Here is a 21,475-nt window from a genome sequence, read left to right as displayed (position 1 = left end):
GCAAAAGGATGCAAGAACATTTCTAAAGAACTAAGTGTCCATCAGTCCATAGTAAGAAAATGCAGGAAACTGTTCTGTTGCTACTCTCCCTGGGAGCAGTCGTCCTGCAAAGACCACACCAAGAGCACAACGTGCAATGCTGAAGGAGGTGGGAAAGTACACAACAGTAACAGCAAAAGAGCTGCAAAACTCTCTAGAACTTGCGAAAGTCTTGCTCAACTGTCCATCATAGAAAAACTGAGCCAGAATCCTGTTCCGAGAAGGGCACCACGGAGGAAACCACTGCACTCTAAATAAAACATCGTTGCACACCTCGGGTTTGCAGAAGGCCACCAGGATGTTCCACAACGCTTCCGGGACAATATTCTGTGGACAAATGAGACAAAAGTTGAACTTCTAGGCAGAAGTGCACATTGTTATGTTTGGAGGCAAAAGGGCACTGCGCACCAACACCAAAACCTCATCCCAACTGTGAATCATGGTGGATTATGGTTAGGGGCTGCTTTGCTGCCTCAAGGCCTGTACAGCTTACAATTGTTGAGGGAACGATGAACTCAAAATTGTATCAGACGTTTTACAGGAGAATGTCAGGGTTCAGCCTGTCACCTGCAGCTTAATAGAATTTGAATAATGCAACGAGATAATGATCGGAAAGACAAGAGTATGTCAACAACAGAATGGTTTAAAAAGAGGAAAATTAGTGTTTTGGAATGGTCGGGTCAAAGTCCTGACAATCCTATAGAAATATTGTTGAAGGACATGAAGCAAGCAGTTCACACCAGGAAGCCCACCAACATCTTACAATTGAAGCAGTTTTGTAAGGAGGAACGGCCTGAAATTCCTCCAAGCCAATGTGTAGGATTGATCAACAGTTACCAGAAATGTTTGGTTGAAGTTATTGCTGTACAAAGGGATCACACTAGTTACTGAAAGCAAAGGTTCACATACTTCTTCAAAAAATACATGTAATATTGGATTATTTTTCTCAATAAATAAATGAACGAGTATAATGCTTTTTGTGTTATTTATTTAATTGGGTTCTCTTTATCTAGTGTTAGGTGTTACCTGAAGATCTGATCACATTTTAGGTCATATTTATGCAGAGAAAGAGAAAATCCTACAGGGTTCACAAACTTTCTAGCACCACTATATACGTGCCTATGATTTTTGCACTGTACTATACAAAATGCCTTGCCTCAAAAAGGCAACGTTAGTCATCAAAAATCCCCACCATCCGGGCCATGGCATCTTCGCAGAGCTCCCATCGGGCAGGGAGTAGAGAAACTTGAAGACCTACACCACCAGTTTCAAGAACTATTTCCCTTTAATCAATCGGTTCTTGAACCAACTAACAAAGGCCTGTGCACTACAATCTAGCAACACTACAACAATATTGATAATGTTGCACTAAACTGGACTTTGTTTTGTGTTCTTGTAAAAATTGTGTATAATTTATGCTTACCTATAATTTCCAATGTGAATATTGAGTATAAGATGCTTTTTGCCCGTGACACTGCTGCAAGTATGTTTTTCATTTTACTTTTGCCTTTGACAATAAACCCCACTTTGACTATTTCCTTAGGCCTCTAGAGTACAAAATTTTCAAAGGTTCTTCAATCTCTTAATGAAGATATTTGTCCTACAGCTTTATTATGCCAAAGTTTCCCTGGTTCTAGCTATCTCAGCCTGGTAAAACATCCTCCCTACATTTTGCTTTTCAAGCTCTTCAATCATTTAGTATATTTCAGTGAGATGTCTCTCATTTTTTTAAACTTTAGAGTATACATACCCAGTCTACTCAATCTTTCATCATCATTGGAAACAGGAATGGATGTTTGCTCCAGTACATCTGTGACAACAACCATCCTTTCTCAGGTAAAGAGACCAAAACTACACTAAATTATGATTCCTTACACATTCAAAATTCAAGGTTAATAACTGAAAAATTATTCACAGACTAAATTAGTCATTTGACCAGCAGACTGCAATATTTGGATGAATCGATATTTGATGTCAGATGTGGTCATGATTGATTTCATTCTGGACTGAATCAACTTTGTTCAGCAATGTATATACAGTATGTGGATACACTAAGACACTGAATTTGATACTAAGACGCTTCTTGTACTAAGACCGTTAGTATATTATCTTAAAAGTGTAATGTGAATAGAGCACACCATTCATTAACTTACCAACTACAAATCTTGATCAAACCTTAAATATCTAAGTGAATTTTCCACAGAAGTGCCTGGTGTGCATTTCTGTGTTACCTAGTGGATTTAATATATTTGTCACTGTTGAACCAGATCAGAGTAGTATTTGCTGAAGTGAAACTATTCAGCTAAATCTGGCTTTCAAAGCTGGAAAAACCTTTTTTTATCAGTTGTACTTCTGGCTAGACTTAGAACCCTGATTAGATGATAGTGGGGTTAAGCTTCACTCCAGAGGTCTGAACACAAAATCCTGGCTAGAACTCCAATGAGTGAGGCGTGTGCACTGTCAGTGATAGTGTTCACTCTCTGGAATGGGCCTAGAAATCTCATGGCCTTATTTAAAGAATATGCTGCTTCCCACCATCAACATTACATTGAAATGCAGAACTTGCTGTGCAAGGCTTATCTGCTCAATTTTCAAAATTGTATGAGTAACAACACTTAAAACCATATTTTTACAAAGAATTCACAGACATAAACAGACCTGTTAACCTAACTGATCTGTGTTGTTGTTTGCACTCCATATAAACCTCCTCCTGTCTCATTTCATCTCACTCTGTCAACAAAGTTTTCTTCACCACATGCACTTATCTAGCTTCCTTTTTAATGCATTTAAGCTGTCTGCCCCCCCCCCCGCCATTCACTGTGGTAGTGTGTTTCACATTCTCACCACTCTCTAAAAAACATCCACAATGTAGAGTTTTGTCTTATGCTGCTGTAAAGCTCCAATGAACATTTTATCATTGTTAAAATGCTATGTAAATGGAAATTGTGGTTGTTGAATTCTGGATTTACTATTGATTATCTTTTTCTAATGACCCCACAAACAGAAGTGTAATTTCTGCATTTTTGCCTTTTTAATGCTATATTTGTCATTACTAAAATTATTTTCCTTTTCTACTACTTCAATATACATGCCTGGAATTCGCTGTCTTGATAACATGCAAATAAAATCTATTCACTGTATCTCAGCACCTATAACAATAATAAACCAGTTGCCAGTGACTAATTACTTGCAGATTTCTATCATGTAAGTACTTTCTTTTCATAGAGCATAGTACAGGCCATTCAGTTTCCAATTTTTTACAGACTTTCAGCCTAGTCCAAGATCAACCTAACCCTTCCCTCCCACATAGCTGTCCATTTTTCTTTCATCCATGTGCTTATTTAAGAGTTTCTTAAATGTCCCATTAAATGACTACTTTCACCACTGGCATCTCCTCTCCACTCCCTCTAGAGCTTCCAACAAGAACTGAACAATATTCAGGTGTGGTCTAACAAGAATTTCCATTTTTTTTTCATTTTTTTCCCTTTATTTTCTTTTTGATCCTTTTTTTTTCTGGTGAAGGTTTTACGTTAGTGCCAGTGAGGCCAGAAATAGGAAGATTATGCAGTTTAACACATGGCTAAGCTGTTGGTGTAGGAGGGAGGGCATAAGATATTTGAATCATTGGTCTTTCTTCCAGGGAAGGTGTAACCTGTACAGAAAAGACAGCTTGCTCCTGAACTGGAAGGGGATTAATCCTCGCAGGACGGTTTGCTAGTGCTGCACGGCAGGGAGGTTTAAAGTAGCATTGCAGGGGGATAGAAACCAGAGTGCTGGAACAGACAGTAGAGAGGTTGTGGAGTTAGATGTTGTTAAGACCGCAAAGTCAAGAAACAAAAAGTTGAGCATGGTGTGACTAATCCTGAGCTGCATGTATTCCAATGCAAGATGTATCATAGGAAAGGCAGATGAGCCCAGCACATGGATCAACTCCTGGAATTATGATATTGTAACCGTAAGTGTGACTTGGTTGCAGAAAGGGCAGGACTGGCAGTTCAACATTCTGGGGTTCTGTTGTTTTGGATGTGACAGAAGAGGGTAGCACTACAAGTTAGTGATCAGTCAGGACAGACTGGAGAACTTGTCTAGTGAGGCATTATGGGTGGAATTGAGAGGTATGACCATGTTAATGAGGCTATATTACAGACCACCCAATTGTCTGAGGGATTTAGAGGAACAAATTAGCAGAGAGATCACAGATTGTTATAGTAGGTGATTTTATCTTTCCACATATTGACTAGGACTCCCATACTGTAAAATGAATAATTGTCAAACGTGTTCAGGAAAGTTTTCTTAATCAGTACATAGAAGTCCTAACAAGAGAGTCTGCTATTAGGGAAGGTGATATAAATTTGCATAAGTGAACACTTTGCATCTAGTGATCACAATGCCATCAGTTTCAAAGTATATATGCAAAAAGATAGGTCTGGTTCATAAGTTGAGATTCTAAAATGGAGAAAGGCCAATTTTGATGGTATCTGAAAGGATCTGGCATGTGTGGATTGGTACAGAAAAGTACAAAGCTTGTATGTGCCTGTCAGAACAAAAGGTAAAGAAAATAGTTGTAGGACAACCTTGTTATCAAGAGATAATAAGACCCTGGTTGAGCTATAAGAGGAGGTACATAGCAGATATAGTCAGGTAGGAACAAATGAATTACTTATGGAGTATAAGAAATGCAAGAGAACACTTAAGAAATCAGAAGGGCTAAAATAAGTGATGGGGTTGCCTTAGCAGACAAAGTCCCAAGGGATTCTACAGTTATGTTAAGAGCAAAAGGATTGCTCTCAAAACGATTAACAAAATTAGTCCTCTGGAAGATCAGAATGGTAATCCATGCATGGAGGCAAAAGAAATGGGGGAGATCTTAAATGCATTTTTGCATCTGTCTTTACTCAGGAGAAAGACACAGAGTCTGTAGAAGTAAGGCAAAACAGCATCGTTCATGGACTCTGTAGAGATTACAGAGGAGGAGGTGTTTGCTGTCTTGAGGCAAATTAGGGTGGATGGATCCCCAGGGCCTGACAAGGTGTTTGCTTGGGCCCTGCAGGAGGCAAGTGTGGAAATTGCCAGGACCCTAGCAGTGATATATAAATCATCTTTCGTGACAGCTAAGGTGCCGACTGATTGGAGGATAGCCAATTTTGTTTTGCCGTTTAAGAAAGTTTCTAAAATATACCGGGAAATTAAAGGCTGACGAGCTTGACATTAGTAGTGGAAGAGTTATTGGAAAGTATTCTAAGGGAGTGGATATATGAATATTTGATTAGACATGGACTGTTTAAGAATAGTCAGCATGGCCTTGTGCACAGCTGGTCATGTCTAACCAATCTTAGAAAGTTTTTGAAGGGAGCTATCAGGAAAGCTGATGAAGACAAGGCAGTGGATGTGTCTACATGGACTTTAGTAAGGCATTTGACAAAGTCCCTTGTGAGAGGTTGGTCAAGAAGGTTTTGTCACTCAGCATTCAAGGTGAGGTAGTCACTACTGGAGTGCCTCAGGATTAGGTCTTATTTTTTGTCATCTATATCAACAGTCTGGATGCTAATATGATTTTCTGGATCAGCAAATTTGCAGATGACAGCAAAACTGGGGTGTAGTAGACGATGAGAAAGGCTATTGTGGCTTGCAGTATCTGAATGACCTGGAAAAATGACAGATGGAACTTAATGCAGAAAAGTGTGAGGTTTTGTACTTTGGTAGGACCAACTAGGGTAGGTCTTACACAGTGACAAAAGGAGCGTGGTAGAACTAAGGGATCTGGGAATGCAGGTCCATAATTCATTGAAAGTAGCATCACAGGTAGTTGGGGTCGTAAAGAAAGCTTTTGGCACATTGGCCTTCATATATCAAATTGAGTACGGGAGATGGGATCTCAGTGAGGCCTAATATGAATCACTGTGTGCAGTTTTGGTCACCTACCTACAGGAATGATATAAATAATGTTGAAATAGTATTTTGAAAATTTACAAGGATGTTGCCAATTTTGGAGGACCTGAGTTATGAGGAAAAATTGAATGGGTTAGGAACGTAGAAGATTGAGAGGAGATTTGGTAGAGGTATACAAAATTATGAGGTGTATAGATAAAATAAATACAAGCAGGCTTTTTACAGTGAGGTTGGGTGAGACAAAGGTCATGGGTTACGCGGAAGGTCATGAGAGTGCAGAATGAGCTGCCAGCGTAAGTGGTGCATGCAAGCTCAATTTCGATGTTTAAAAGTTTGGATAGGTACTTGGATGTTAGGACTATGAGGGGCAATGGTCCCAGTGCAGCTTGATGGGAGTAAGCAGTTTAAATGGCTCGGCATGGACTAGATGGGCCAAGGGGCCTGTTTCTATGCAGTACTTTTCTGTGGCTCTCTTACACCAAAAATATTTCATAGGAAAAAGAATCTCAACATATCCTATGAAATGTTCCTTTTGGTGTTGTGCAAAACTTTGACCATGCTGTCTTAGGAGCCACAATTATTGGGCACTCCCTGAGAGCTGGTTCTTCATGCCATAATGCTGGTGATCAGCAAAGATTATGGCCTTGTCTTACATTCTCCTTGCACGTGGTTCCCCATGAAAGACCTTCACACACTCACCACATTCTGCCTGCAGTTTCACTCCCAAACCTCAAAGAAGTCCACGCCCTAACCTACTGCAATTCTTGAGGCCGAGATGGCCTCCCACTCATTGTTTACCTAATCATCTGCTTCAGTTCCCAGTTCCTCAGCCTAGATCAACCCAGCCTCCTCACCTATCACAGATACTTATTGTCCAAGTCTTCTTCACCCTGCCCCAAACTTGCATGTTTACCATACATACTGCCCGAGTACCATAATGCCTACAGACGTTATTCATTGCAAAAACATGAAATTTAATGGTGACTTTGGTGTAGTGGTGAACTTAACCAAAATAGTCACTAATACCATAGTGCAACACTAGTCAAGCTCATCCAATTACGTAAATTTCAGAATCAGATTCAGGTTTATTATCACCGGCATGTGACGTGACATTTGTTAACTTAGCAGCAGCAGTTTAATGCAATACATAATATAGCAGAGAGAGAAAATATATTAATAAATGAAATAAATAATAATAATAAATAAACAAGTAAATCAATTATATATATTGAATAGATTTTTTTAAATGTGCAAAAACAGAAATACTCTATATTAAAAGAAGTGAGGTAGTGTCCAAAGCTTGAATGTCCATTTAGGAATCGGATGGCAGAGGGGAAGAAGCTGTTCCTGAATCGCTGAGTGTATATCTTCAGGCTTCTGTACCTCCTACCTGATGGTAACAGCGAGAAAAGGGCATGCTCTGGGTGCTGGAGGTCCTTAATAATGGACGCTGCCTTTCTGAGATACCAGGTTAGGTCCTCGGAGATCTTGGCAGCAAGGAACTTGAAGCTGCTCACTCTCTCCACTTCTGATCCCTCTATGAGGATTGGTATGTGTTCCTCCGTCTTACCCTTCCTGAAGTTCTTTCTCATCTATACGTATATTTTATTACAGACAAAGATTAAAGAGAAATATTCCCCTCCAATCAAGAGGGTTGATGTCCCTTTTCTGTTTTTGTTCATTTTTGTGCGGTAGGAGGGATTTGGAGGTCGATATGCCTGTTACAATTTTGTTCATTTTTTTTGTGTGGGGAAGTGGGATTTGGGGGTCGATGATCGTGCTGCCTTTCTTTTCTTTCTTGGTTTCATGGCTACCCAGAGAAGAAGAATTTCAGAGTTGTATACTTCAATAATAAATTAAACTTTGAACCTTTGAGTTTGTTGCAAAGAACAATTTTGCCATTTAGCCAAGAGTAAATATGCTACAATGCTTTAACAGTTGATGACGTGCTCAAAATATTAAACACCAACAATTCTGAGGACTAGCAGACATTAATGAAAAAGACTTTGACGGCAATTTGACACATGGTTTCAAACTTGGACTTAAGCATTGGCACATTGACAGAAGGGACTGAAATGCACTGTTTTAGTAAAGCAGTAAACACAACTTAATAAATTAAGCCACTTTTGATTTTGCTTTTGTAACTCAGTTTTATTTATTCAGAAGTTATTGATTTGTCAGACCCAAGTGTTATTGCAAATGACAGTAGAGTGAATTGATGATATTATGGAGGATGAAAACATGAGAAAATATGAAACTAACCTGCACAAAAAACTGCTTTTCTCCTCCCAGTCTGTAAAATGTACTTAAGATTACCATTCCTCTTTGTATATCCTGGAGTGTCCACATGTGGAAGGTTAATAGCATTGATAGTGATAATTGAAAAGAGTATTTTTGAAATAACAGTTAAGGCCAGTGTATCTAACTCACTTATCACACAATGACCCAAGCCATGAAACCTGATGAAAGGTTTTGGCCTGAAACTTCGACTGATCCTTTTCTTCCATGGATGCTGCCAGACCTGCTGAATTCTTCCAGACTTTTGTGTTTGTTGCTCAAGTTCAATCCTGTATTCAAAGGTTCAAAAGTTCATTTTTTTGTCAGAGTATGCACGTGCAATGCCATTCTGATATTCATCTTCTCCAGATAACCATGTAATATAAACAATTGGTAGTTGTTGCAAGAAAAGACATCATCCCCCTGCATGAAAGAAAAGAAAAAAGAAAATGCTCGCAAACCTCAACACCCCCCCACTCCCACACACACACTCCCCTCTCCCGCACAAAAAACTAACAGATCACCCACACGGAAAATAGCAGCTGAAGCATTCTTTTTCTGCTAATATAGCTCCATTCCTATAAATGTGGTACTCTGGCAGAAGCTATGCAGCGAATGAGTTAGATCAGGATAGAAAATTAATTGCCCCAATAAATTAACTTTCTGAGCCACTTTATATCAGCAGCTTTGCATGTGTTAGAAATGAAAAAAAATCATAATCTGTTTTTGGTCTCAGTTTCCACTTCACTTGCCTGTATCCTCCTATCCTTGATTTCTTTATACACCAAAAATCTGACTCTATTGGCTTGAGTGTGTTCAAAGATCCTGTCTATGTGACTTTGTGTAAAGAATTCCAAAGATTCTCAATTCTTTAACAGAATTTTTCCTCATCTCCTTCTTATTCTGAAATGTTACCTAGTTCTAGATTCTCTCATAAGGGGGCATATCTTCTGAGTGCCTGTCAACCTCCTCAGAACCTTACGTATTGTATTAAATCACCTTTCATTCATCTAAATGCTAGTGAAGTAGGCCTACTTTGTATTAGCATTCCTCATAAAACAATCCTTCTTCCCAGGAAACAAACAGCAAATCTCCAATGCAAATATATCTCTTCTTAAAAAATGTAAAGTGAAGAACTGCAGATTCTGGAAACCTGAAATAAGAACAGAAAATGTTAGGGGGCAGGTTGTAACTGCGAAGAGAGGAGAAACAAAATGTTTCTTTAATGGATATCAACAGATATAGTATATGCTATGTGATCTGCTGATTATCCTCATCGTTTTCTGGCTTTTTATTCTTCCCTTAAGTATCCTGCATTAATAAATGTTTGCTTTGCATGATACCAAATCCACACCCTTAACCACTATTTCCTGTCAGTCGCCTTCTGTGCAAACACTCCTGTGCCAAGTGTCACTGTATGGACATACAATCAATCCACACATATAAACTGTCCCATGTGTTTATTGTGTTTAGTTAAATTATTATTGAGCTCTTTCTCTATTGTGATTTGTTTGTGGTGCTGCATTAGACCCAGAGTAACAATTATTTTGTTCTCCTTTACATTTTTCTACTGAAAATAGCATTAAACAATTTTGAATCTGGTGTGATTTTTGATCACATTGTGCATATATATAGTGTTATTTTTTTAAAAAATCTACCTCAATTTAGTTATAGAGCTGTATCACACTGAAACTCGCTGTAATTTAGAAGGACAAGGAGAGATCTCATTGAAACTTTTCAAATATTGAAAGGCCTAGATGGAGTAGATGTAGAAAGGATGTTTCCCACGGTGGGAATTTAAGATAGAGATGCTGAAGGATTTCTTTAGCCAAAGGATGGTGAATTTGTGGAATTTATCACCACAGGCAACTGTGGAGGCCAGGCTGTTGGGTGTATTTAAGCAGAGCTTGATAAGATATTGATTGACACAGCATCAAAGGTTATGGGGAAAAGGCTGTGGAGTGGGGCTGAGGAGGGGAAAAAAGGATCAGCCGTGATTGAATAGCAGAGCAGACTTGATGGGCCAAATGGCCTAAATCTGCTCCAGTGTCTTTTGATCTATGGTCTTATGAAACAGGTCCTTCAGCCCAACTCTCACTTTTCAATCATGATGCCTTTCGATACTAATCTCATTTGCTCTGTTATCACTTTACTTCTTTCCTTTCCAAGTATCTGTGAAGATGCCTCCTAAGTATTGTATTTGTCTCTACTGCCTCCCCAGCAGCTCATTCTGTGTTATCGTCACCCTCTGTATGGTAAAACCTGCCCATCAGATCCCCTTTAAATTTCTCCTCTCACCTTAAACCCACACTCTCCAATGTTGGATTTCCCTACCCTAGGAAAAAGACTCTGACCATCTATCCTATCTGTGCCCTTTAGAATCTTATGAATCATTACCTTAGAAATGCAAGACTAGTAATTAAACTAAACTAAATGCAATGTATTCTACCAGCAGTCATCATGTCTTATGATTAAGCCATGTTAATGACTATCATGTGACCAAACCTCTGAAAATAAGTACAGTTAAGACATAGAGCACTAGTTATGGCAGAGGAGAAAAAGGAAAGGGGACTGAATGCTAATAAGACTTTTCAACCTGTGAGGTTTTGTTTATTTATGTACTGCAGCAAACCACAAAGACTTTTACAACTGTGATTTCTCCATCTGGAAGGGGAAGAACAGCAGCTGCATGGGATCGATTGAACCCATTCCAAGTCACATATCCTTCTGAGCTGGAAATCTATTGCTCACCCTTCATTCTGGCTGATTTAAAATTCAGACACTCACTGCCTACCAGAGCTGTGGCTTCACCATTTGGAGGGCAGTGGCTTGAGAACTGTACCATCTTTTCACAGGCATTCAGAATTATTAGCCAGAAGGAACTATTCTATGCAAGGAATGGATTTGATGGATCAAAGACAGGGGAAGCAGGCAAACCAATTGTCGTTGTTTCCCTCCATTTTGTGGACTTGAACTGATTCTTGCTCTGGGATCATCTAATCAGAGTAATTGAATGTGGGCACAGGAAGCTTTAGCTTCCTGCTAAATCTGAGAGCATTCTTGGACGAGTTGCTACGTATTATGTAAAATGTCAGACCTACCAAAGAAGCAATATGTAATCTTGTTAGGCTGTCAGGGATGCCTCACCTAACTGGTTTGGACCAGTCAGCGTTGAAACACTCAAACACAGACGGCTGGGGTGGGCAGAGCCATGAAGCAATGTTGGTTGTTGCCCTGTACAATGACCAGTAAGAAGATGACCCAGGTAGGTCAGGTGACCTTGAGCCAATGGGATGGAGATCCAATGGTTCAATTGATGAGAAACAGTATAGGAGTCAGGGACTCCAATATGCAGGGGCGGTAACTCTCTAGCAACCACAGACCAACCACTACGGAAAAGCATGGACATGTGGAGATCAGGACCACAAGGCCAGCATAGACTCCTTTCCCGGGTAATACCCTTACTCTTCATTGACTGTTCATGGAGGGTCAGGGATTTTAGTAGGGTGCACACAGGCAGATAATTTGTAAATCTTGTGCTCTTTAGTTGAAACAATGAAAGTTACTTGTCAGTAAACACAGATTCTCTGTGCCTCACTGATCATTATTACAAGGGGTGATTCTTGTAACAGAATAGTCCAATAAATGCTGATCTTACAAACAATGCCAATATTTTCAGTAAGGTAAGTGAAAATAAACCAATTTTGTCAATTTAATGTTAAACACTGCATTTGTGGAAGTAGTAGCAGCTTAGTCTTAGCAAGATAATATAAGACAGAAACAAGACAGGGGATCAAAGGATATGGGAAAAAGGCAGGTGTATGGGGTTGAATGGGTCTGGGATCGGCCATGACGGAATGGCACAACAGACTGGATGGGCTGAATGGCCTGATTCTGCTCCTATGTCTTATGGCTTAAAATTTGAGAATTCAGAGCAAATGTAACACCCTCAGTTCTGCAATTTAGATCAGCTAGTACCGTGGACTGGAATTTGTAAGAGATCATGCAGTGCCTTGATCTATTGGGCCAAAGGGTTGAAGACTGAACAGCCATACCTAAACACCAACACATTTAACATCCATGCACAGAACAACATGCGGTAAATTTCACAGTGCTCTCATGGGATTGAGGAGGAGGAGAAGGAGGTTTATGGTTTACGTTGCATACTTTGGCAGACCAAAGTAAACAGAGTCTTGCCTTCACATCTTATATTTAGCAACTGGTTACAGTGAGGTAAACAAATGTCAAAATAAGCAAAAGGATCATGCCAAAATGAAGAAATTGTTCATTACATTTTTACTTAAGAGTCACAGCATTGTTCTATCATTACTATTAACCGAGATACAGACTGGGCCTCTGTATCTTCCTCTGCAATGGATCCTCAACTTCCTTATTGGGTGACCACAGTTAGTTCAGATCGGAAATAACCTCTCCTCTTCATTGAATATTAATATAGGCACACCTCAAGGAGTTATGCTTAGCCCACTCCTTTACTTCTTCTACATGCATGACTGTGTGGCTAAACACAGCTGAAATGCCATCCATAAGTTCACTGATGGCACCACTGTTGTTGGTAGAATCTCAGATGGTGATAAGGAAGCTTACAGGAGATTGGCTGATTGAGTAGCGTTACAACAACAACCTCAGAATCAAGACCAAGGAATTGATTGTGGACTTAGGAAGGGGAAGATGTGAGAACACACATTGAGGGGTCAACAGTATAAGGGGTGAGCAGCTTCAAGTTTCTGGAAGTCAACACCTCGGAGTATCTATTTTGGATGCAACACATGGATGCAATCACGAAGAAAGCACAACAGCGGGTCTGCTTCATTAGGAGTTTGAGGAGATTTGTTATGTGATTAAAGACAGATTTCTGTAGATGTACAGGGGAGAATATTTTGATTGATTGTAGCACAGCCTGCTATGGACCTTCAAATGCACAGAACCAATAAATACTCTCATCATCTGGGCCACGTCCTGTTCTATTTATTACTGGCAGGGAGGAGGTGCAGGAGCCTGAAGGCACACAATGATTTAGGGACAGCTACATGCCCTCTGCTATCAGATGTCTGAACAGCCAGTGAATCCATGAGCACTATCATGCTATATCTTTTTATTGCACTCTTTACTTATTTGTAATTTATCATAATTTTGTCTTTGCATTGTATTGCTGCTGCAAAACAGCAAATTTACACTATTTAACCAATTTTGTAATTTATAGATTTTATGTCTGCTCTATGTGTAGTAGGTCTCCGTTAGTCTCGATAGACCATGGATTTGCGCCTTGGAAAGTTTCCAGGGCACAAGCCTGTGCAGGGTTTTTTTTCATACTATACTTTCGCCACAAAACAAATTTTGCGTCATACTATGTCAGTGGTTATGAATCTGATTCTGCTTCTGAGTTTGACACTTCTACCTCAGACATTTGAATGAACAATGTCAATATTATATGGATTCATTTGATGTTGACTGAACAACGTGCTCCATGACCAAGGCTACAAAAAGCCGTTTTCAAAGCAAACTAATTTGACTTTGTAAATTTTCACAACTTTTTACCAAGCATAGTTTCTCAAGAAATTCATGGGCTGCCAACTGAAAATTAGTATTTCAGATACTGTTTTCAGTGCTCTGGGCTTTTCAGTAAGATGTCCATAAATTTGAATTCTGTCTTGCTTACAGGGGCTTAAGTTCAATCTCAATTGAATAAAAGGATTGACCAATTAGAGAGGTCAAGCACCCTATTCAAGGGAAAATAGAAATTGTAGTAGAAAACATATCATTAAGCAAATTACTCTAAACTGAAGAGACTGGGAAAATGCATTATGGGTATTTCAGCACACTATATTTCAATGGTCAGAGAGTGACATGTCCATCGTTAATCAATAATATGTACCCAATGAAATCAATTGCATAATGGTAAACATTCATAAATCAGACTTTGATAAATCACAGAATGGCTCTACTTAATATTTAAGGGAATACAAACTCACTCTAGTGTCTTATAAAAGCTCAGCATTATCTCCTTGTATTTATATTCTATTCCCCTTGAAATGAATGCCAACATTGTATTTGCCTTCTTTACAACAGACTCAACCTATAAATTAGCCTTCTAGGAGTATTGCATGAGGACTTCGAAGTCCATTTGCACCTCTGATGTTTGAACCTTCTCCTCATTTAGATAATAGACCGTACTATTGTTTCTTTTACCAAAATGCATTATCATACATTTCCCAGCACTGATTTCCATCTGCCACTTTTTGCCTATTCTTCCAGTTTGTCTAAGTTCTGCTGCAATCACATTGCTTTTTCAGCACTACATACTCCTCTACCTATCTTTGTATCATCCACGAATTTTGTCACAAAGCCATCAATTCTATTATCTAAATCATTGACAAACAATGTGAAAAGCAGCGGTCCCAATTCTAAACTCTGAGGAACACCACTGGTCAACGGCAGCCAACCAGAAAAGTCCCCTTTTATTCCCACTCGCTGCCTCCTGCCTGTCAGCCATTCCACTATCCATGCTGGTATCTTTCCTGTTACACCATAGGATTTTATCTTGTTAAGCAGCCTCCTGTGGCACCTTATCAAACACTTTCTGAAAATCCAAGTAAATGTCATCCATTGCTTTCCCCTGCTTGTTACTTCCTCGAAGAACTTTAACAGATTTGTCAGGCAAGATTTTCCTTTATAGAAACCATGCTGACTTTGACTTATTTTATCTTTAGTCTCCAAGTAGCTTGAAACCTCATCCTTAATAATAGACTTCAACACTAACAGGCCTATAATTTCCTTTCTTTTGCCTTTCTCCCTTCTCAAAGAGTGGAGTGACATTTCCAATCTTCCAGTCCTCCATGAATCAAGTGATTCTTGAAGAATCATGACCAACACACCCATTTTCTCTTCAAGGCTCTGAGATGTAGTTCATCTCGCCCAGCTATGTTATCCACCTTAAGACCTTTGAGTTTGCCTAGCAATTTTTTCTTTGTAACAGCAATGACACTTGCTCCTTTCTGGTATTGTGCTTTATATTATTGGCTAGTCTTCCCTCATATTTCATTTTTGCCTTTCTTCTAGACAAATAAATCCAGAAAAAGGGGAAGAAGAGTCAGAGATGGATCACGTGAATGTTAGAGCAAGGTGCAAAGTGGCAGTTCCGTACAAGTGAAGGAGATGGGACCGATGTATTTGTAAATGTACCAGAAAAGATTCGAAAGCATGAGGCAGAGTAGGATTGCATGAAGCACCATTCTATGTATTGTACAAAGCAAATATAGCTTGGCCCCATGTGATCACATTGGATGGAGTTGGAGCAGCAGTTCAGCCAGGCAGTATGTTGGTAGAAGAGAATCAACTGGGTCTCTTTTAAAGGAAGAAGCAAAGGGCCCTCAGCTCATCCAGCTGTAGAATGAGCTAAAGTGTAGATGAATTGTATTTCCACAGCTAAGCCCTTAGAACCAGGAAGCTGAAAAATATCAGTGTAGCAGATAGCATTGGAGGTGTCGCAGATGTAAATGGGAATGGACTGGACAAATGGAGAAAGGATGGTATTGGTGTAGGGAAGAATAAGTTCAATCAGGTAAGAGGAAACAAACAATGGGTCTTCCTAGAGAGTCTTGCTTGAGGATCTTGGAGAGCAAGTCGAAGTGCAACATGCAGGGCTGGGAGACAATAAGGCTGGAGTCTGTAGGTGGAAGATCTCGAAAGCAAATGGGGTTGGTGAATTTTGGTAAATAATAACCTGATGAACAGTGGTGAGAAGGTGATTTAGAAAGTGGCAGGAGGATGTGTTTCAAACCTGACATTTGGCCTCTGTAAGATGGAGGTTAGTTGGCAAAGGCACCCTTAACAGCAGGTTTGGTAATGATATCAGGTTTGGTCCTTAGTGAGCAATGTTTTTCAAGTTCTGAAATTAGAGAAGGTTAGAATAAGTAAGAAAAGTGAAAAAATTGAGATAGTGAATTACACATTGGTAGTTCACAATGAACAGATCTAGCGAGGGTAAGAAGCCACAATCTGGAATGAACACATCTGGCAAAATGAATGAGCGTGGAGAGTGAGGAGGTGGAAGAAAAGTTCAACCTCATGCTGGTCTTGGAATTTCATAGGATGATAGCACAGGGACGAGGCTGGCTTCTCTGCTCAGGACTGATGTTCACAATCAGAGGGGGGAAGATCAGAAGAAGTGAGCTGTGGGTAAATTGAGGATAAATTTTAATGATTCCCATTATTAACAAGTCTACAAACTCACAAAATTGTAACTCATATCTGAAGCATGCTAAAAAACCAAGGAGTAGGAGTTTGACACTTTATCAGAACTTCTGCACCGTGAGTCAATGCCTTTAGGCTAGAACAGTCTAAAATGAAATAACGATGACAAAACAGCCACAAGAGTGTTAGAATTAGATGTTATCTGTTGTTGAACTGTTTAATTTGGTGTGTATGCATACAAATGTTAACTTGTTTTAAGATTTTTCAGTGCTCATAGTTTACTGTTTGAGATCTTATGTTTGAATCAAGAGCCAGCAAAAATCTCCAAATTAATTATCTGTAAAATCTGCTTAACTGAAGAACAGATGTTTTGTAGATACATAACTTTTAAAAGTACAAGCATTAGAAAGTTATTAAGTGAAACTCTTGGAATTCAAACCATCCAGACTTATTCCCTAACGGCCCCACAGTTTTTTACATTGCAGGATAAAATTTCTTCCAGTAGAAAATACCTAAGCAGTCTTTAAAATCTTTATCCAATTTCAGTAATTTTTGTGAATGAGTGGATTTTCCTTGTTTTTACTGGAACAGGAAATTCTAAGAAACTGACGTCATCAAGGCAGGGATTGCTACAGCCAGCAGTCAGAGGAAGCTGCTTTCCATGTCACTAATGAACTTCGGTGAGTAATCATTGTGTGTGATTCCCAAGCTATTTAGGAAATATTTCATGCATAGAAATAAAAATGAAGTTAATCACCATTACGGTTAACTTCAATTATTAAGTGACTCTTACAGTTATCCACCCATGCAAGTTTTATCATTGCATATTTGTGCACATTCTGTACGTAATTTCCATTTATTCAGCAAAAGGTTACTGAGTTCCTGAAAGAGTGACTTACTGATTGTCTGAATAGTTAACTCATGATTATGCATGTTAGTTAAGATTCCAGAATTAGATGCGCATTAACTCTGACAGGGCTTGCAGGCTATTACTTCTAACAACACGAACTCTAACATCAGAAATGACTGTGATGCTTCACTCCCAGATGTGCTCAATGCTTTTTATACATGCTTTGAAAGGGAGATGTGCAAATCCCTGCAACATCTGGAGACCCTGTGTCTTAGAGGTTGACGTCAGAACATCTTTCAAGAGGGCAAACCTTCACAGAGCGTCAATCCACAATAATGTATTTAGTAAGGCACTGAGAACTCGTGTCAACCAACTGGACATTGTCAATCTCTCGCTGCTGCAGTGGGAGGTTCCCAGCTACTTCAAAAGGGAATCACTATACCATTGCCCAAGAAGTGCAGGGTGAATTCCACTCCACCATGAGATTTTTGAACAAACAATGAACCCATGAACACTTTTTGCTCACTCTTTGTACTATTTGTTTTATCCTTTTATATTAATATTTCTTATAGTTATGATACATTTTACATGTTGCACTGTACTGCTGCCATAAAATAACAAATTTCACAGCATATGTCAGTGAAATTAAACCTGATTCTGATTCTGATTTTGATTCTAAATCCAGGTTTAAGTTCTGGATCTAGAAATTTTACCACGTTGCACAATCAAAAGAATAAAAAAGAAATAAGGTATAAGCGGTGTGGCCTTTGTTGGGGTGGGCAGTATTAGAGTGACCAGGCTTTGACAAGAACAGGCACAAGCTAGAACTTAAGTTTGAGAACTTAGGGGTATAACAAATGTGGCAGGATGGTAGTTAAGGCAGTGGAATGTTCCTTCTGTGAGATGTGGGATTACCTAACCATCTCCCTGATGACTACATCAGCAGGACATACACCCAACTTCAGCTCCTGACTGACAAGGTCATGGAACTGGAGCTGGAGCTGGATGTACTCAGGAATATTTAGGAGGTTGAAATCCTCATAGATGGGACTTTTACTGAGATGGTCACACCTAGAGTGCAGGCTTCAGATGGTAGATGGGTGACCACTAGGAAAAATAAGGGCAGTAAGCAGTCAATGGAGGGTTCCCCTGTGGCTATTCCCCTCAGTAGTGAGTACACCCCTTTGGACACTGCTAGGAGGATGACCTATTAGGGCACAGCAGCAGTCAGCCCAGTGGCAGTGGCCAGTTCTAAGGCTCAGCAGGGAAGGGAGAAGTCAGGCAGAGCGATAGTGTTAGGAGACTCGATAGTTAAGGGGTGGACAGGAGATTCTGTAGTTGCAGGAGCCAGGATGCCTCCCAGGTGCCAGGGTCCAGGATGTCTCAGAGCGGCTCTAGAAGATTCTCAAGAGGGAGAGCAAAGAGCCAAACACTGGTGCATAATGGCACCAATGACATGGATAGAAAGGGGGAGGAGATCCTGTGCAGCTTGTATAGGGAGTTAGGGAAGAGGCTGTAGAGTAGGACCTCCAAGGATTACAGAGAATTTGTGAATTACACCCAGTACCACATGCTAGTTAGGACAGGTTTAGGATGACAGTATAGTTGAATGAGTGGCTGAGGGAGTGGTGCAGGCGGCAGGGCTTCATGTTTCTGGATTATTGGGATATCTTCTGGGGAAGGTGTGGTCTGTACAAAAGGATATGTGTCCACTTGAGGTTCAGGTGTAACCTATCCTGTACACAAAGAGTAAGTTACACCTGAACACAATGAGAACAAATATTCTTGTGGACAGGTTTGTTAGCGTTATTGGGCAGGGTCTAAACTAATTTGGCAGGGGAATGGGAACAGGAGTGATAGGGCTGAGGATGGGGCAGTTCGTATACAAGTCGATGCACTGTGTAGTGAGACTTGAAGGAAGAACAGGCAGATGACGGCAAAATTGCGGTCAGTGTAATATGGGAGAGAAATTGAAAAGGGTGATGAATACAGGACTGAATTCACACAGTATACGGAATAAAGTAGATGATCTTGTGGCACAGTTAGAGATTAGCAGGCATGACATTGTGGGCATCACTGAGTTGTGGTTGAAAGAAGATCATAGTTGGGAGATTAATATCCAAGGATTAACATCCAAGGATAGGCAGGGGGAAGCATGGCTTTGTGAGTAAAAAATGAGAAAAAATCCTTAGAAAGAAGTGACATATGATCAAAAGATGGCAAATCATTCTGTGTAGAATTAAGAAACTGCAAGGTTGAAACAACCCTGATGGGAATTATATACAGTAGGATATGGGATACAAATTACAATGGGAGATAGAAAAAGGCATGTGAAAAGGACAATGTTACAATAGTCATGGAGGATTTCAATATGCAGGTAGATTGGGAAAATTAGGTTGGTGCTGGATCCCAAGAGAGGGAATTTGTAGAATGCTTACAGGGTGGATTTTTAGTGCAGCTTGTGATTGAGCCCACTCATGGAAATGCAATACTGGATTGGGTGTTGTGTAATGAACCAGATTTGATTAGAGAGCTTAAGGTACAGGAACCCTTAGGAGAGAGTGATCATATTCACCGTGCATTTTGAGAGGGAGAAGATGAAGTCAGGCATATCAATATTACCTAGGAGTAGAGTGAATTACAGAGGCATGAGAGAGGAACTGGCCAAAGCCGATTGGAAAAGAACACCAGCACATATGATAAAAGAGTTGCTGGGGATAATTCAGGAGAGAGAAGTCACAAAGGCGAAGAACTATTCTGAAGGGAGAATGAGGCATCCGTGACAGAAAAGGATGTCAAAGACAGTACATCAGCAAAAGAGAGGGCATACAACTTAGCAAAATTAGTTGGAAGTTAGATAATTGGGAAGCTTTTAAAAACCAACAGAAGACAACTAAAAATGCCATAACAAGACAAAAGATGAAATATAAAGATAAGCTAGCTAATAATATAAAAGAGTGTACCAAATGTATTTCCAGATATATACAAAGTAAAAGAGAGGCAAGAGTGGTTATCAGACTGCTGGAAAATTATGCTGGAAACATAATAATGAGGGACAAAGAAATAGACAAACTTAATAAGTATTTTGCATCAGTCTTTACTGTGGAAGACACTAGCAGTATGTCAGAAATGCCAGGGAGCAGAAGTGAATAGTTGCTATTAGTAAGGAGAAGGTGCTTGAGAAGGTGAAAGATCTGAGGGTAGATAAGTCATGTGGAACAAATGGACTGCATCCCAGGGTTCTGAAAAACGTAAGAGATCGTGGAGGCGTTAGTAATAACCTTTCAAGAATCACTAGAGTCTAGAATTGTTCTGGAGGACTGAAAAATTGCAAATGTCACTCCACTCTATAAGAAGGGAGGGAGACAGAAGATGGGAAATTACAGACCTGTTAGCCTGACTTCACTGGTTGTTAAGATTTTGGAGTTCATTATTAAGGATGAGGTTCCAGGGTACTTGGAGGCACAATGTAAAGTAGGCCGAAGTCAGCATGGTGTCCTCAAGGGGAAATCTTGCCTGCCAAATCTGTTGGAATTCTGTGAGGAAATAACAGGCAGTATAGACAAAGGAGAGTCAGTGGATACGGTTTACTTGGTTTGCCGAGGACGGCTATGGAAGCCAAGTCGACGAGTATATTTAAAGCAAATATTGAGAGTTTCTTGATTAGTCAGGGTGTCAAAAGTTACGGGCAGAAGGCAGGATGATGGGATTGAGAAGGACATTCAGACATGATGGAAAGGCAGAGCAGTCTGGATGGACTGAATAGCCTAACTCTGCTTCTATGTCTTATGATCTGATGTTCTTATGTTTTCCATTACTTCACGACAATACAGTGATTGTTTCATGCTTCATACATTTCATTGCTAAATCTGGGAAGCCCCATTAAAGTTGGAGATGAACCAGCAGTAAGGGAGGTTCTGAGTACAGTTTTGCAGAAGTCACAAGACCAAATTAATAAAGCAACTCAGTTCAGTGACAACTCTGTTCAAGGACTATTAGATGAAATATCTGAGAATGTGTAAGATACATTGTGCAGCATATTTAGGACAACAGAATTTGGTCTGTGTTTGGATGAGTCAACTTTGCCAGGCAACATATCTTTGCTTCTTGGTTATGCTTGTGTTATAAAGGATGAAGATTCTTTCAAGATTTCAAGTTTCAAGATTTGTTATTTGCAGGGGGTGTAAAAACAGTTTAATTCACAGTCAA

General features: G+C 39.7%; 1 long non-coding RNA gene across 4 annotated transcripts in view; it reads left to right on the top strand.

Annotated features, from left to right (window-relative positions):
• LOC132393386 (uncharacterized) overlaps positions 1–21,475 on the top strand; it is a 67,065-nt gene that overhangs the window by 7,685 nt on the left and 37,905 nt on the right. For all 4 annotated transcript variants that reach the window (XR_009511859.1, XR_009511862.1, XR_009511861.1 and 1 more), the window contains exon 2: positions 17,008–17,096. This is a non-coding gene — a long non-coding RNA (uncharacterized LOC132393386). The remainder of the gene's footprint in view (positions 1–17,007; positions 17,097–21,475) is intronic.

The sequence above is a fragment of the Hypanus sabinus genome, chromosome 4 (genome assembly GCF_030144855.1).
Source record: "Hypanus sabinus isolate sHypSab1 chromosome 4, sHypSab1.hap1, whole genome shotgun sequence".
NCBI lineage: Eukaryota > Metazoa > Chordata > Chondrichthyes > Myliobatiformes > Dasyatidae > Hypanus > Hypanus sabinus.
Note: the sequence above shows the minus strand (reverse complement) of the source record. Positions and strands in the feature narration are given on the sequence as shown.